Below are 18699 nucleotides of genomic sequence, written 5' to 3' on the forward strand. Positions count from 1 at the left end.
TACCTATTCTTGGGAATTTCTCCCTGTCTTGTACAGTCATTCTCTCCCATTCATCACATAAAACCTCTGTGTGACTTCCGTATTTTTCACACATGATGTATCTTGCCGACCCGACTGGTCGGTTCTCTGAATCAACCCGAACCGAGGTTGATCGCCCCCTACCTGAACAATTGGCCCCCATAATCTGCAGGTGTTGCTTACTACTCCTGTGATCTTTATATCACGGTCTTCAGCGAACCCTTACAGCAAACCAAATTATTCACAATAGGCCGGCGGTGGCGGTTTACCGAGTACCCCACTCACTCGCCCACCTCGACCAATACGACCTGATCACACCGATATGGTGCTGGCGTACTCGATACAGGGCCCCTATGGAACCTTCTGTTTACTGGAACATATGAGGGTTACCCGCAGGACACTTACTCTTTCCAGTAAAGGTGGGGTTGTTAGATAGTTCCTGAGTGACCAGCGAACTTCCCTTCCAAAAATAAAAAATTACACAAATCACGTCAGAATGTACAAATAGCGTTTGTGACCACTTTACTCTAATGGTATTAGGTCAGATTACTAACTACTGCACACAATTACGTGCGGTACAATCGTTCAGTACATAAGCACTACTTGTTATTGTACTGAAAGATCAATGGAATCGAAAATTTCGGCTGCGAATTCCTTCAGCATGAGCTTGTATGGCCTATATGGGTTCTGCACCAACACCCCTGGCGTTGTGCCTCTTGTACCTTTATAGCGGACCTCTTTGTCTATTTTACCTGTTACCTTATGACCTCCTGGTCTGTTACCTTATGACCTCCTGGTCTGTTACCTTATGGTCCGCTATACTCTAATGCTCAAATATTATTTAACCAGGGATGCCTCCCTAGCCACCGTATATGTCACTTACACGTATGTTCCTTGACGAGTACCCGACTTTCCTTTTGGTTCAACCTCTAAGTTATATAAACTTATGTGATAAAAACACACTCACTCAACACATGTACACTTTGTTTCTATATCTATTTCTGCGCAGAAATTGTCTTCAGCCCAGCTGTGTTACCAATTAGGAGCAGGATCTGTTAAACTAAATTTCAGATTTTTTCAAAAATAGATTTGCGTTATTTACCGCGTCGCGTTATCTACCGCTGTGCATTATTTATCGCCTTTGCGTTAATTATCGCTTTGCGCTAAAATCCAACTTTTCGTGACTTGAGCTACGTGGGCGTAACCAGACGCTACGTTGCGTAATGTACGCTGCGTGCGTCTGCCTCTGGATTGCGTACGCTAGTCTTTGTTAGAGACACGTGTACGCAAAACAAAGATCCACCGTAACACAATTTCTACCTTTATCAATGTAGATGATCCCTGATCATCTACCGCACACCACACTGACTGCCTTATCTCCCAGACAAGCCGTGTGTTGGTCTATATTTTAACTATTACCTCTACTATGAAATAACAGCAAATCTCTTTTAGCACTTTCTATCAACTATAAAAATTGGCAAACAGGAATAGTGATATACGAAATTTGAAAAAGAAATGCAGATATATATGTATGCGTGCGTGTATACGCAAGACAGAAGAGAAATACAGTTTTAAAAGACACAAGCGTTTTGTTCTTACTTCCGGTTCCCGGATTCCTTCAGCACTCTTTATCTAAGCGAAGCAGACGCTTATCCCGTCAGCACTGCGAGACAACCTCCCACCCTTTGCTGGGGATAATGTCTGCTGATCTACCTAGTGCAGATATGAGAAGGACAGGACGAGTCCCCAATTGACAATGTTAAATTCTTTTGTCGTATAAACAACCCTTAATGAAGTCTAAGAACACAGTACGCTGTTTACTTAAGAAGTACCGTAAGGGTACGCTAGTTGCGTAACGATCGCTCAGCCGTAGGCGAGACGCTCAAGCGTCACGTTCGCTCACGGCCCAGAGATCACAGGACAGCACGTTATTGGCTATGATTAGTGTAATGATTCGCTATGGCGTAGCGGACGCTCGAGACCACGAGGAGATCACCAGCGGCGCAGACGCTCACAACGCTATACCTTTTATCAATGAAATACACAGAATACCTTAATGTGAATACAGGGTGTAAGTGCAACCTTGTGTAACCTGACTAACTACAAAGCTGCTTGAGCGTCACCGACGCTCAAGTGAACACAACACTATGAGAAAATACACAGATAACTGTTTAGGGTCCAAAGCCTATTATCTGTATTATAACTATTATACTTGCAAAAAGAATCACAGTACAAATGATACACTACAATATAACAGAGACTTCCTAACCAAATAACTATACAAGAAATACACTACAATACTATGCTGATCTAATACTATACAATACTAGTCAATGGGAGATACGAGAGAAAGAGAAGAGAGAGAGAGAGATTGGCTCACAGTAAGACAATATGATTACGGAGAGAAACTTACGCACAAGGGTAAACGATCGCATGCGCCTGGACATCCAGCACCCGATTTTCAGCAATGAGAACCGTTGAAGAGTGAGAGCTGGATGTGGTCGGCCTGCCTATTTATGCCCCACACACAATGCAATCTTACAGTCCCTACAATCCCATTGTCCATTGGACGTCGGAATTCGGCCCTGCATCATAACAAAAGGTCATAGGTTGATTCATACAGGTGGGCTGTGACGATTTCAAACAGCTCAGGTGGGTGGGGAACTAGGTTTCCCGCCGCATACCTGAGTATGAGTAAATAATAGAAATGGACATAAACTTCTTATGTCCATAACTATCCGCACGAGCGATTAATACGCTCCAAACCAACACCGGAATATTGCTATTTAAATACTCTTCCGATGGGTACCAAACACTACTGCATGACTCCTGTTAGACCCTTCCTACGATACAAAGAGGGATTCCTCAGCTCAGGGACATTCTATATTAACCAAACTTTCAGAATCTATCAAAGGGACCATGATCTACAACCTACATTAATTGTGAAAATATGTAACGAATGAGTCGCACGCTACGACTACATAAACTCTACCGTAAATACGCATACCGTGCGCCCGCGGGTGCACGCTATTGCGGGTATGCGCCTTCACGGGAGAGCGTACGCATGCGCAGTGCGGACCAGTGTGCATGGGGATATTTTTCTGACTTTGACAGGAGTATATATGTACACATAAGAAATAAATCTCACTATGCATGATACTACAGGAATATGCATATGAAGGAGAGGATTTAAAACTCTAATAAGTGTTGTCTTCCATGACAAAAGAGCCCCGTATGAGGAGCAGACCGAGGGAGAAGTGAAGTCAATACACATAATGACGTCCGGTTCCCATGACAACCAACAAACAGAAGACGTAGACAGAGACGTGGTTGCCCTGACAACAGACGCGCTCCAGTGAGAGGAAGGAAACGGAGTGAGACACGCCAGTACGCACGGTCTCCATAACAACGAGAAACTTATAGACGGAGGACGTGAACGGAGCGTTGGGTTATACACGCATGCGCAAAAGAAAGAAATGAGTCACCATGACAACGAACACACAGGATAGGATATAAGAACGGGGTGTTGGTATAGCTCAGCCATCCTGAGGAAGCCTGCGGTGTCAGGTGAAACTAGTTGATTGCGGAGCTATTGGATATGTCTGCCGGCAGACACCCGTTCTAGTAACTATCCTGCTATCTTGAAGTAAGTGCTTTATACACTTTTGGACATTGCTCAGGAGTTCAGGATTTTGGCCCAATGTGCTGATTTCCACTCTGAAAGGACTTTATAGCAATTAGCTGACATCTATCAAGATTTCTGGACTTATTCCTTACATGATAAGGGACTGTGATACAGCTACTGCATATATATACTTGCATTCACCGAAGGAATTCCTATTTATACAGTTACCATACATATATATGCCTGCTTGCACTTGAGGGACATGAACTCTCATCCAGTGAATAAATCGCTATTTTAGCGTATCACTGGTATTCTTATATGTTAATTGTTGTGTGTATTTGTTTCGTGTATACCGGTATTAGGATCACTTTAGGGAAAAGTATATCCTTGGTAAAGTGTATGTTCATGTTTTTTTTCCATGTGTTAATAAAACATTATATTTTAACTTTCATTGATTTTATGAATATTATCGCTTGAGCCTATATTGCCACTAAGAATTATTATATACCTAATTATATTAGCGCTGGGAGAAATCTTCCTTTTCTCTTTCTCTCAGGAACAGACCTCCGGGTCTGCTTCCTCAAAGCCTTCCACACTGCCTGGAAGACAGGCAGGTGGGAGCTCGGTTACGTTATTTCAGTCACGTTTGGGCAACATCTTGCCGGGATACCTGGGTAAAAGACCTTATCACCCAGGGATACATACTGGAGTTTCAGGAACTCCCACCTCACAGATTCTTCAAATCAGGCTTACCAGCTTCTCCAGAAGCAAGTACGACTTTACAGGCAGCAATTCAAAAACTGGTACAGACTCAGGTCATTGTCCCAGTTCCAATTCAACTACACAAGGGATATTACTCCAACCGGGTGGTCTTCTGTATGCCGGAGGTCGGGCTCCCAGCGCTCAGTATACCAGCGCCGGGAGCCCGACAGCCGGCATACCGACACTTATTTTCCCTCGTGGGGGTCCACGACCCACATAGAGGGAGAATAAAATAGTGTGACCATGCCCGTAGCGTGGCAAGCGCAGCGAGCCCGCAAGGTGCTCATTTGCGCTCGCCATACTGTCGGTAAGCCGGCGGTCGGGCGTCCCGGCGCCCTTATGCTGGTCGCCGGGAGCCCAACCGCCGGCCAGCCGTAGTGAACCCCTCCAACCTGTTTGTGGTACCAAAACCGCACGGTTCGGTAAGGCCCATTTTAAACCTCAAATCACTGAACCCGTATTTAAGGGTGTTCAAGTTCAAGATGGAGTCTCAGAGAGTGGTGATCTCAGGTCTGGAGAAGGGAGAATTCCTGGTGTCTGCTTCATATTCCAATTTGGCTGCCTCGTCAGGCTTATCTACTGTTTGCACTACAGGACTGTCACTACCAGTTTCAGGCCCTGCCATTTGGCCTCTCCACGGCACCGAGGGTATTCACCAAGGTAATGGCAGAGATGATGTTTCTCCTCCGCAAGCAGGGAGTGAACATAATACTGTACCTGGATAAGGGGTGCTAGTCAGAATGAAGTAATCTCAGACTTCAGGTGTGTATTTATACACATAGTATAGACTATAAGAGGAAATGGGTCTAGACTGCACACCCTAGTGGTTGTAATGAAAGGTGCTATCTGCTGAGATTTTATGGTAATACAGGGGAAGAAATGGGTGCAGATGCACTATACAATCATTACTATAAATTACAGTATATAATATAATAAGAGGTTGTTAGCATATAATTGGCCAATGATATGGGCTTGCTCACCGCGTCGAGGTCACCTCTATCGAGCAAGTCCCTAACACTTTTGGGGTTCACACTGGGACGCAGGGCACCCCCAAACCAGCCCAGCCATGAACCCCCCCAAGGCATCACACTAGTGGAAAATCGTGAGGTGTAATAAAGTATAAGAGAAGCATAGGTAGGTACGGAGTGTGGAAAGTGTTTTAAAATTAGATATAAAGTGGGTGAAAAAAATACATGGATAAAATGACAAACTTAGGAGGTAGTGAAAAAATAGTGACTATGAGTGTTAGGGTGTGATGCCCTGGAGTGGCCCAGACAGAACAGTTCAGGGGACCCCACGTCCCAATGCTTACCCCCAAATAGACTGACACTGTATGAAAATAATAGGACTTACTTTGTATTACGCCTGAGTCATTGATGTGCAGTCAAATGTAGGTCCCTGCTTAAAATCAGTTTGGTAGGTGGGGGAGGGGTGCTAGTCAGAATGAAGTAATCTCAGACTTCAGGTGTGTATTTATACACATAGTATAGACTATAAGAGGAAATGGGTCTAGACTGCACACCCTAGTGGTTGTAATGAAAGGTGCTATCTGCTGAGATTTTATGGTAATACAGGGGAAGAAATGGGTGCAGATGCACTATACAATCATTACTATAAATTACAGTATATAATATAATAAGAGGTTGTTAGCATATAATTGGCCAATGATATGGGCTTGCTCACCGCGTCGAGGTCACCTCTATCGAGCAAGTCCCTAACACTTTTGGGGTTCACACTGGGACGCAGGGCACCCCCAAACCAGCCCAGCCATGAACCCCCCCAAGGCATCACACTAGTGGAAAATCGTGAGGTGTAATAAAGTATAAGAGAAGCATAGGTAGGTACGGAGTGTGGAAAGTGTTTTAAAATTAGATATAAAGTGGGTGAAAAAAATACATGGATAAAATGACAAACTTAGGAGGTAGTGAAAAAATAGTGACTATGAGTGTTAGGGTGTGATGCCCTGGAGTGGCCCAGACAGAACAGTTCAGGGGACCCCACGTCCCAATGCTTACCCCCAAATAGACTGACACTGTATGAAAATAATAGGACTTACTTTGTATTACGCCTGAGTCATTGATGTGCAGTCAAATGTAGGTCCCTGCTTAAAATCAGTTTGGTAGGTGGGGGAGGGGTGCTAGTCAGAATGAAGTAATCTCAGACTTCAGGTGTGTATTTATACACATAGTATAGACTATAAGAGGAAATGGGTCTAGACTGCACACCCTAGTGGATGTAATGAAAGGTGCTATCTGCTGAGATTTTATGGTAATACAGGGGAAGAAATGTGTGCAGATGCACTATACAATCATTACTATAAATTACAGTATATAATATAATAAGAGGTTGTTAGCATATAATTGGCCAATGATATGGGCTTGCTCACCGCGTCGAGGTCACCTCTATCGAGCAAGCCCCTAACACTTTTGGGGTTCACACTGGGACGCAGGGCACCCCCAAACCAGCCCAGCCATGAACCCCCCCAAGGCATCACACTAGTGGAAAATCGTGAGGTGTAATAAAGTATAAGAGAAGCATAGGTAGGTACGGAGTGTGGAAAGTGTTTTAAAATTAGATATAAAGTGGGTGAAAAAAATACATGGATAAAATGACAAACTTAGGAGGTAGTGAAAAAATAGTGACTATGAGTGTTAGGGTGTGATGCCCTGGAGTGGCCCAGACAGAACAGTTCAGGGGACCCCACGTCCCAATGCTTACCCCCAAATAGACTGACACTGTATGAAAATAATAGGACTTACTTTGTATTACGCCTGAGTCATTGATGTGCAGTCAAATGTAGGTCCCTGCTTAAAATCAGTTTGGTAGGTGGGGGAGGGGTGCTAGTCAGAATGAAGTAATCTCAGACTTCAGGTGTGTATTTATACACATAGTATAGACTATAAGAGGAAATGGGTATAGACTGCACACCCTAGTGGTTGTAATGAAAGGTGCTATCTGCTGAGATTTTATGGTAATACAGGGGAAGAAATGGGTGCAGATGCACTATACAATCATTACTATAAATTACAGTATATAATATAATAAGAGGTTGTTAGCATATAATTGGCCAATGATATGGGCTTGCTCACCGCGTCGAGGTCACCTCTATCGAGCAAGTCCCTAACACTTTTGGGGTTCACACTGGGACGCAGGGCACCCCCAAACCAGCCCAGCCATGAACCCCCCCCAAGGCATCACACTAGTGGAAAATCGTGAGGTGTAATAAAGTATAAGAGAAGCATAGGTAGGTACGGAGTGTGGAAAGTGTTTTAAAATTAGATATAAAGTGGGTGAAAAAAATACATGGATAAAATGACAAACTTAGGAGGTAGTGAAAAAATAGTGACTATGAGTGTTAGGGTGTGATGCCCTGGAGTGGCCCAGACAGAACAGTTCAGGGGACCCCACGTCCCAATGCTTACCCCCAAATAGACTGACACTGTATGAAAATAATAGGACTTACTTTGTATTACGCCTGAGTCATTGATGTGCAGTCAAATGTAGGTCCCTGCTTAAAATCAGTTTGGTAGGTGGGGGAGGGGTGCTAGTCAGAATGAAGTAATCTCAGACTTCAGGTGTGTATTTATACACATAGTATAGACTATAAGAGGAAATGGGTCTAGACTGCACACCCTAGTGGTTGTAATGAAAGGTGCTAGCTGCTGAGATTTTATGGTAATACAGGGGAAGAAATGGGTGCAGATGCACTATACAATCATTACTATAAATTACAGTATATAATATAATAAGAGGTTGTTAGCATATAATTGGCCAATGATATGGGCTTGCTCACCGCGTCGAGGTCACCTCTATCGAGCAAGTCCCTAACACTTTTGGGGTTCACACTGGGACGCAGGGCACCCCCAAACCAGCCCAGCCATGAACCCCCCCAAGGCATCACACTAGTGGAAAATCGTGAGGTGTAATAAAGTATAAGAGAAGCATAGGTAGGTACGGAGTGTGGAAAGTGTTTTAAAGTTAGATATAAAGTGGGTGAAAAAATACATGGATAAAATGACAAACTTAGGAGGTAGTGAAAAAATAGTGACTATGAGTGTTAGGGTGTGATGCCCTGGAGTGGCCCAGACAGAACAGTTCAGGGGACCCCACGTCCCAATGCTTACCCCCAAATAGACTGACACTGTATGAAAATAATAGGACTTACTTTGTATTACGCCTGAGTCATTGATGTGCAGTCAAATGTAGGTCCCTGCTTAAAATCAGTTTGGTAGGTGGGGGAGGGGTGCTAGTCAGAATGAAGTAATCTCAGACTTCAGGTGTGTATTTATACACATAGTATAGACTATAAGAGGAAATGGGTCTAGACTGCACACCCTAGTGGTTGTAATGAAAGGTGCTATCTGCTGAGATTTTATGGTAATACGGGGGAAGAAATGGGTGCAGATGCACTATACAATCATTACTATAAATTACAGTATATAATATAATAAGAGGTTGTTAGCATATAATTGGCCAATGATATGGGCTTGCTCACCGCGTCGAGGTCACCTCTATCGAGCAAGTCCCTAACACTTTTGGGGTTCACACTGGGACGCAGGGCACCCCCAAACCAGCCCAGCCATGAACCCCCCCAAGGCATCACACTATATATGCTAACAACCTCTTATTATATTATATACTGTAATTTATAGTAATGATTGTATAGTGCATCTGCACCCATTTCTTCCCCTGTACTGTACCTGGATAACCTACTGATAAAAGCGCCCACCAGGGAGAGGTTGTTGGACAGTATTGCCCACTCAACCCGACTATTTCTGGATCATGTATGAATTCTAAACCTACCAAAATCTCACCTGGAACCAACACAGAAGCTTCTGTTCCTAGGGATGATACTGGATACGGAAGCACAGCAGGTATTCCTTACATTGGAAAAGGCATTGGTAATCCAGTCGATGGTGCGCAATGTTCTAAAACCAGCCCAGATATTGGTGCATTTATGCATTTGCCTTCTGGGCTAAATGTTCACCTCTTACGAGGCTTTGCAGTACGGAAGGATTCGTGCGAGGCCCTTCCAGCTGGATCTGCTGGACTAATGGTCCAGATCGCATCTTCACATGCACCAGAGGATATGTCTGTCGCCAAAAGCCAGGATTTCTCTTCTGTGGTGACTTCAAACTTCTCACCTGACCGAGGATCGAAGGTTCGGAATTCAAAATTGGATTCTGCTAACCACAGACGCAAGCCTCAGAGGTTAGGGAGCGGTCATCCAGGGGTAACAGTTCCAAGTAAAATGGTCAAGTCAGGAAGCCATTCTTTCAATCAACTTTATGGAACTAAGGGAAATACACAACAATCTTCCACAGGCACCGCATCTTCTTCAAGATCAAGTCATTCAGGTTCAGTCGGACAATGTGACGGCAGTAATGTACATAAACCTACAGTGCGGAATGAAGAGCAGAGCAGCAATGTCAGAGGTAACAAGAATTCTCCTCTGGGCAGAAAAACACGTAGTGGCGCTGGTGGCAATGTTCATTCTGGGAGTAGACAACTGGGAAGCGAACTTCCTCGACAGACACGACCTCCACCCGGGAGAGTGGGGCCTTCACCCACTGGTGTTCGAGTCGTTATCACATCGGTCGAGAACTCAACCAAAAGACATGATGGCCTCTCATCTCAACAAGAAGCTAAAGCGGTATTGTTACAGGTTGAGGGACCCGCAAGCAGTGGCGGTGGACACTCTGGTGACTCAGATGGTTTACGTGTTTCCACTGATCACAAGAATTCTCAAAAGAATAAAAAGGGAAAAGGTTCAAGCAATTCTTATTGCTCTGGATTGGCCAAGAAGGGCCTGGTATGTGGATCTACTGGAGATGCTCCTAGAGGACCCGTGGCCTCTACCTCTTTGAGAGGATCATCTGCAACAGGGGCCATTCGTCTATCAAGACTTACCACAGCTACGTTTGCCGGCATGGAAGTTGAGCATCAAATTTTTAGCCTGGAAAGGCATTCCAGACAAGGTTATTCCAACCCTGATCCAAGCCAGGAAAGGGGTAACGTCTAAACAATACCACTGTATTTGGAAAAAATATGTCTCGTGGTGTGAAAACAGGAAATTTCCTGCAGTGGAATGTTTTCTCCTTTTTCTACAGTCGGGTGTGGATGTGGGCCTACATTTGGGCTCCTTGAAGGTCCAGATTTTGTCCTTATCCAGTTTCTTCCAGAAACAATTGTCTTCCCTCCTTGAGGTTCAGATGTTCGTGAAGGGGGTTCTGCACATCCACCTGCCCTTTGAGTCTCCAACGGTACATTGAGATCTTATTGTGGTTGTTGCAGTTCCTACAATCAGAATGGTTTGAGCCTTTACGGGAGGTTGACGTAAAGTTTCTTACGTGGAAGACCGTTACACTGTTGGCCTTAGCTTCTGCAAGGTGTGTGTCGGAATTGGGGGCATTGTCTCACAAAAGCCCATATTTGATTTTTCATGAAGATAGAGCTGAACTCAGAACTCATCAGCAATTTCTTCCTAAGGGGGTGCCTGTGTTTCATATCAACCAACCTATTGTGGTTCGGGTGCTTACTGACACATCTGCTACCTCAAAGTCCATGGATATTGCGAGGGCATTGAAGATCTATGTGAAGTGGACAGCTCGTCACAGGAAATCTGACTCGTTGTTTGTGCTCTATGATCCCAAGAAAATTGGGTGTCCTGCTTCAAAGCAGTCTATTGCTCGGTGGATTAGGATTACTATCCAGCATGCTTATTCCACGGCAGGATTGCTGGTTCCTAGAGTACAAGCCCACTCTACTAGGTTGGTGGGTTCTTCCTGGGCGGCTGCCCGGGGTGTCTCAGCTTTACAGCTCTACGGAGCAGCTACTTGGTCGGGGTTGAGCACGTTTGCCAAATTCTACAAGTTCGATATACTTTGGCCTCTGAGGACCTTCAGTTTGGTCAATCAGTTCTGCTGGAACCTCAGCACTCTCCCACACGGTTTGGGAGCTTTGGTACATCCCCATGGTACTAATGTGGACCCCAGTATCCTCTAGGATGTAAGAGTAAATAGGATTTTAATTACCTACCAGTAAATCCTTTTCTCGTAGTCTGTAGAGGATACTGGGCGCCCACTCAGTGCGTGAGTGAGTCTGGTAGGAGGGGCATAGAGGGAGGAACCAGTGCACACTATTCATTTCTTAAAGTGCCAGTGGCTCCTAGTGGACCCGTCTATACCTCATGGTACTAATGTGGACCCTGTTTCCTCTACGAACTATGAGAAAAGGATTTACCGGTAGGTAATTAAAATCCTATTTTCTCAGGTATCAGTTCCGAACTTGTTTGACCTCCTCACCCACTGCGGTACTATTTCAGGTAATCAGAACATCTATTCTAAGTCAGATGCTTTCACCTCTCATATATCAAAGTCCCAACTGGATCTTCGATGATTGATAACATTTCTACTGATATCACCTGGGGAGCCCTATTTTTGTAGGTTTTACACTATTATGTCCCCTTTTCTTTTCTATACTTGAGTGTATGGAAGTGACCAGTGTCACAATCTGCTGCAGTACTAGGGATGGCCATTATCCATCGATGGTTTATGAATGATGTGTAATGCTTTTGCCATTGATAGGAGAGTACCAGATGGTTTCCCTCGATCGATGGCACAACATAAACAAAAAAAGTATATTTTTTATTTTTGCAAGGTGTCTGGACATGGAATATAGCTACGCCCCTGACACCTGTGAAGTCCCGCCCCAGGCTGTGATTGGCCCCGCAGGTCATTTACTGAAATAACAGGGATGACCATTTGTGGCTGAAACCATCGATGGTCTCCCATGGCACAGTTGGTGACCATCGATGACTACTCACAGTTTCACCAATGGCAAACTCACCAGCAGTACAAGTGATCTTGTTTCAGTCCATCTGCTCTTATTCTGAGAGCATGCAGCCTGGCTTGATTAGCTGACCCAGCAGCTATGAGCCACACCTGAGACTTCCCTACTTTGTTCTGCTGCTCACTCCCATCTGAGATAGATCATCAAGTCATTATCTCCCATGCCTGATGATGCTGTATTTATCCATGTTTTCGACCTGCAAGTTCTATCCTGCTCAGTTTTGTATATGCAAGTTTGTACCTGTTCATTTAGACCAAGTTATGCTGCTTGGGAGTCATCTGCTGCACATTACAACCTCCAGCATTCATTTGTTCTGCTGGGTCCAAGTCCTGCTCTCTACACCAGAGGTGTAAGTTCATATCAGGTGCCCAGAGGCAAAATATAGGGTGGTGCATGGGCATTTTTTTTGTTGTTGTTGTTTTTTAAAAAGGAAAATAAATATGGTGTGAGTGTGTGTATTTGAGATATATATATATATATATATATATATATAAACAAAAGTGACAGCTCTCAAAATCATAGTTATAAATGAATAAATGGTGCAAGCCAGTAAAATAACATAAAGGCACTCGCTTTTCCAGCTCATTGAAAAAAGCAAAACTAGCCAGCACTCATGATTTAGATGAAAAAACGAAGAAGATTTATTCCATATCAAGGTGACATGTGTACATACAGGCATAGCCCAACAGCTGTTTCAACCGATACAGGTCTTCCTCAGGGGCTATCTGAGCAGTGTGTGGCACAGGGATATAAACATAAATTGGCGCCAAAGAAACACAAACCAGCATCCAATGGGAGGAGAGGGAGGCAGGACAAGTCCTGTATGCGGCTCCCCCGTCTCTCCAGCTCCGTCGCGTCATTGCTAATGTAAAGAAAGCCGGCTCCGTCCCTGGCAACGGCTCCGGTGCGCTGTGCGCTGGACACAAGCGAAGCCGCAGCTAAGCCCGCACAGGGGACGGGAACAGGGGAAGGAAGCTGCACAGTGTATATAAAGATGCAAGACTTGGAACATAACAAAACTGAAATATAAAATAAGAAGTGCAAGGTATAACGCTGAGGGAAAAAGCATAACAAACACACAATAAATGCATAGACAAAAAAATTATATAATGCATATATGTAAATGAGCTCCACTGGAGACCACTAAACTGATGGTGTCAAAACAGTAGCTGTAAACAGTCCTGTGTAGAGAGACAACTAGAGCAGTAAAAATCATTACAGGCACTGTGAGCATTAAATGGACCAATTGGTGTAGCCTAATTGTATGTTAGATAGATGTCCACAGGGCAAAAACAACAGCTGATGACACAAGTGGTAGTGAATGACATGCGAAAGTGTCGATGGACAGTATTATGATGCCCAGCAGAGCAAAAGCTAAACAGCGGTAGACCAAAAAAGGGGAAATCCCATCAGGGCAAAGATGTAGCAAGGTGCTATCACCATAGCAGTGGACTAAGCACCATAGTGAAATGTAAGATGAAAGAAAAGACATTATGGTAGAGCCCAAGAACATGCAGGTATCCAATGGATCGAAGGTAGTGCATTTATAGGGAGGATGAATAAATGCAAAGAGAAAGGGAGTGGGGGACGAGAGTGTAGAATAAGCAAAAGTCACTAAAGACTGCCCATTAAATAGCCAGAGGCCGTGTGTGGTCAAGTGATAAAAATACAGCACCCAGTATTCCCAGACCATCTCCAAGAATGGTACTGACTGGGCCCAACACTGCTTAGTTTCCAAGATCGGACGGAATTGGATGTCGTCCAGTGTGGTATGGCTGTAGAGATCACTAGGATACCACGTCAAGGGCCGACAAGGTACTACCTGTTACAGGGCCATGCTAATGGGGATGGCAGACAGGTGCCAAAGAAGCAAAGTCACTCCCACAACCCATAGGTTTCTAAGATAAGTAATCACGTCAAAGCATTGTGCACAGTAACTGACACACGGCGGTGTCAGTGGGTTCAAGGAAAAACTCAGTAGGTGAAAATACATAATGCTGGACACACGGCGGTGTCTGAAGAAATGAAACCAACCAATACAAAGGCTAAATCGCTTCACAAGAAACAACCCAACCTAAAGTCTTCATTAAGACCATTAGGAGTCAAAGTGTGTAATCTGTGAATCCACTGAAGTTCTCTTTGTAGCAACAGCCTGTCACGATCACCTCCCCGCTGAAGTGGTGGTATCTGGTCTATGATGCAAATTTTAAGTTGATTGACCATATGTTGTGCCTCTTTAAAGTATCTTGCAACTGGTAAGTTGTGAAGTCTCGTGGAATCTGTGGATGTAAGACATTTCTTAATAGAGGAGCGATGTTGGCTGAGTCGTTCCTTAAGCATTCTGCTAGTCTTGCCAACACACAGTCGATTGCATGGACATTTAAGTACATAGACAACAAAACGGCTGTTGCAATCCAAACTCTGTTTAATTGAATACTCCTTATTGTCAAACTGATTGATGAAGCGATTGCCCAATAAAAGGAACGAACAGTTAGAGCATCCCGTGCATCTATATACCCCAGGTTTTTTCATTAGCCAATTAGATGTTCTGTTAATCTTTCTTTGAGAAAAATCAGTCTTGACTAAAAGGTCCTTCAAATTAGGTCCCCGTCTGTAGGCAAATCTGGGAATCGTGGAAAGATCTTTGTTGAGCACTGGATCACTCGCAATCAAGTGCCAGTGTTCCCGAATTTTGTTGCGGATAAAGCCAGAGGCTATGGTGAACATACTGCTTTAATTTAACCTGTCCCGTTCCATGTTAACAGGACAAACTTTTTTGTGTAAAGCGTCTTCTCTCTTGATCTGTCCGATCTTAGATAGAGCATCATCAATCTCCTTCATGGGATAGCCTCTGTCAAGAAATCATTGACACATGGACTCCAGTGCAGCCGGGATGGCCGCGGGATCCGAAGTGATACGGATCACCCGCAGTAATTGTGAAAAGGGGAGCCCTCTTTTAAGGGGTGCTGGATGGAAGCTTGAGTGTAGCAGCAAAGTATTTCTATCTGACTCCTTGCTGTAAATATAAGTCAAAAGTTTGTTGTCCTCCTTTTTGATGGAAACATCCAAGAAATTAATGTGTGTTTTGCTAAAGGTCAGGCTAAACCTTATTGTTCCTGAAATTGAATTAAGTTCATTGATGAACGCCAAAAGGTTCTCTTCGCTGTCTTGCCAAATGAAAAACAAGTCATCAATGTTTCGTACATAAAATGACAAAAATTGACCATAACGAGGATTACCAGTGATATGCACCTGTTCATAGGCCGCCATGAATATATTGGCATAAGAAGGCACCATATTCGAACCCATGGCGGTCCACTGTTTCTGTAAATAAAAACTATTTTCGAAGAGAAAATAATTCTTATTGAGAATACCATCAATGAGAAACAACAAAAAAGACACCAGTGGACCAAAATAGGCATCATTGTCCATGAGAAGTTCTCTGCATGTTCACATTCCTTGCGAATGCGGAATATTGGTGTAGAGACTCGAGACGTCAAGAGTCACCAGCAGGGTATCATCTGTGATATTTCGTACTAATTCAAGTTTCCTCAAAAAATCGGAAGTGTCCTCAATGAAGCTGGCTGTTTGCTTAACCAATGGCTGTAGATAAAAATCAACTAGTTGAGAAAGAGGTTGACAGAGGAACCCCCTTGCTGATATAATGGGTCGTCCTGGAGGCTGGGAGAGAGATTTATGAATTTTCGGGGTGTGTACAAAAAGCGTATCCTGGGGTGTGCAGTGGTCATAAATTCTGCTGTGTTCGTGTTAATATATCCATTATTGAGTCCCACCTGAATGATGGAATCTATCTCACTTTTGTAACTCCCTGTAGGATCATGGCCAAGTTTGTGATAACAAGTGGTGACAGCCAATTGGTTATTGGCTTCCGTGGTGTAATAGTCATAATCCAACAACACAATGCCTCCCTCCTTATCCACAGCTCTGATGACCAGTTGGGTGTCATTTCGTAGGGACTCGATGGCCTTTCTTTCACCCATCGTGATGTTGTGGTGGGATAACTTTTGCTTGGAAACAAAGGGTACAGTGTCTCTCTTGAGAACCCTCATGAAGGTCTGTATAGAGGGATTGACAGACAGAGGATCAAAGGTACTGGGTTTCTTCAAAGGGCACGACTCCACTGGTGTCGGTGTTGGTTCAGAGTTGGTATTATTGCCCGAAAAGAAGTCTCTGAGTCGCAATTGCCTGCCCAGTTTGTACAGATCCACTTTCCACTTGAATTTGTCCTGAGTCACTGTAGGGATGAATGAGAGGCCTTTATTGAGAATGGATAATTCATCAGGTGTGAGGGGATGCTTGGAGAGATTGAACACCACTGTTTCTAATTGAATTTTTTGGTTCAGAGTTGGTATTATTGCCCGAAAAGAAGTCTCTGAGTCGCAATTGCCTGCCCAGTTTGTACAGATCCACTTTCCACTTGAATTTGTCCTGAGTCACTGTAGGGATGAATGAGAGGCCTTTATTGAGAATGGATAATTCATCAGGTGTGAGGGGATGCTTGGAGAGATTGAACACCACTGTTTCTAATTGAATTTTTGTTGCCTTCTTCTTTCTTTTTCTCCCACCTCGATGGGTGGGTATAAGAGGTTTTTTGGAGGTCGTCTATTTCTTGCTGACCTAGAGAGATAGGTGGTGTTCTGGCCAGACGTAAATGGAACATCAGAGTCACTAGCTGAGGTATGTGACTGACTCTCAATGTCAGTAAAAGGTTGTTGAGATCTTCTTCCATGTTGGTACGATGGCTTAAACCTCCTCGGCTCACTGCGAGAGTACCAGGGATAGACCCTGTTTTCTTTATAATCTAATTTGACCTGCTTGTATTTATTTTTCTTGAACTTCAGTAAATCTCCCTTAAAGTTCTCAATATCCTTGTTGAGACTGGATAGAAGATCACATTCAGGAGTTTGGATGGCTCTATAAAAATCAGAGGTCTCAAGTTCCAAAATATCTTTCTTGATGTTTTCTAGATCCGTGCCTGCTTGTTCTATCACTAAGAGCATTAAATTGAAAGAACATTTGTTAAGTATGTTGCACCATTTAGTGCAGAAATCATTGTTGTGTCTACCAAGCGTAGGCTAGTTATGTAGTCTAAACCCCCTTGGGATGTATTGTAGAGATGAGCGGGTTCGGTTCCCCTGAATCCGAACCCGCCTGAACTTCAGTTTTTTCTTCACGAGTCCGAGCGACTCGGATCTTCCCGCCTTGCTCGGTTAACCCGAGCGCGCCCGAACGTCATCATCCCGCTGTCGGATTCTCGCGAGGCTCGGATTCTATCGCGAGACTCGGATTCTATATAAGGAGCCGCGCGTCGCCGCCATTTTCACACGTGCATTGAGAGTCATAGGGAGAGGACGTGGCTGGCGTCCTCTCCGTTTAGAGAAGAGAGTGAGACAGTAGAGAGAGACACAGTAGTAGTAATTTTGGGGAGCATTATTAGGAGGAGTACTACTATACTACTACTACTTGCTGAAGTGATATAGATTAGATAGTGTGACTGTATTGTATTAATTATCTGACTTGTGGGTGAGACACTGACAGTGGGGAGCTGTTAGAGTCTGAGAGCAGGACTCAGGAGTACATATAACGTACAGTGCACACTTTTGCTGCCAGAGTCAGTGCCACACTGCCATTGTTGTGACCACACTGACCACCAGTATAATATATTTTGTGGTTGTCTGCTTAGGACTCTATATTAGCAGCAGACACAGTACGTTAGTCCACGGCTGTAGCTACCTCTGTGTCGGCACTCGGCAGTCCATCCATAATTGTATACCACCTACCCGTGTTTTTTTTTTCTTCTTTCTTCTTACTGTAGCAGTCTGCGCTGCTGCTGAGCTGACAGTGTCCAGCAGGTCCGTCATCAGTCATTACATAATAAATATACATACCTGTCCGGCTGCAGTACTAGTGATATTATATTGATTTCATCTCATTATCATCCAGTCTATATTAGCAGCAGACACAGTACGTTAGTCCACGGCTGTAGCTACCTCTGTGTCGGCACTCGGCAGTCCATCCATAATTGTATACCACCTACCCGTGGTTTTTTTTTTTCTTTCTTCTTTATACATACTACTATAGTAGCTTACTGTAGCAGTCTGCGGTGCTGCTGAGCTGACAGTGTACAACAGATCCGTCATCAGTCATCATTACCTAATAAATATATTATCTACCTGTCCGGCTGCAGTACTAGTGATATTATATATACATACATATATATATTGATTTCATATCATTATCATCCAGTCTATATTAGCAGCAGACACAGTACGGTAGTCCACGGCTGTAGCTACCTCTGTGTCGGCACTCGGCAGTCCATCCATAATTGTATACCACCTACCCGTGGTTTGTTTTTTTTCTTTCTTCTTTGTACATACTACTATAGTATAGTAGCTTACTGTAGCAGTCTGCGGTGCTGCTGA

The 18699-nt window shown here is 44.0% G+C and overlaps 1 protein-coding gene and 1 pseudogene across 2 annotated transcripts in view; one reads left to right on the top strand and one right to left on the bottom strand.

Annotated features, from left to right (window-relative positions):
- LOC134927386 (ATP-binding cassette sub-family B member 5-like) overlaps positions 1 to 18699 on the top strand; it is a 328704-nt gene that overhangs the window by 55787 nt on the left and 254218 nt on the right. The gene's annotated exons all lie outside the window — the stretch shown is intronic.
- LOC134930552 (5S ribosomal RNA) lies at positions 13920 to 14039 on the bottom strand (annotated as a pseudogene).

This window comes from Pseudophryne corroboree, chromosome 5 (assembly GCF_028390025.1).
Source record: "Pseudophryne corroboree isolate aPseCor3 chromosome 5, aPseCor3.hap2, whole genome shotgun sequence".
Taxonomy (NCBI): Eukaryota; Metazoa; Chordata; class Amphibia; order Anura; family Myobatrachidae; genus Pseudophryne; species Pseudophryne corroboree.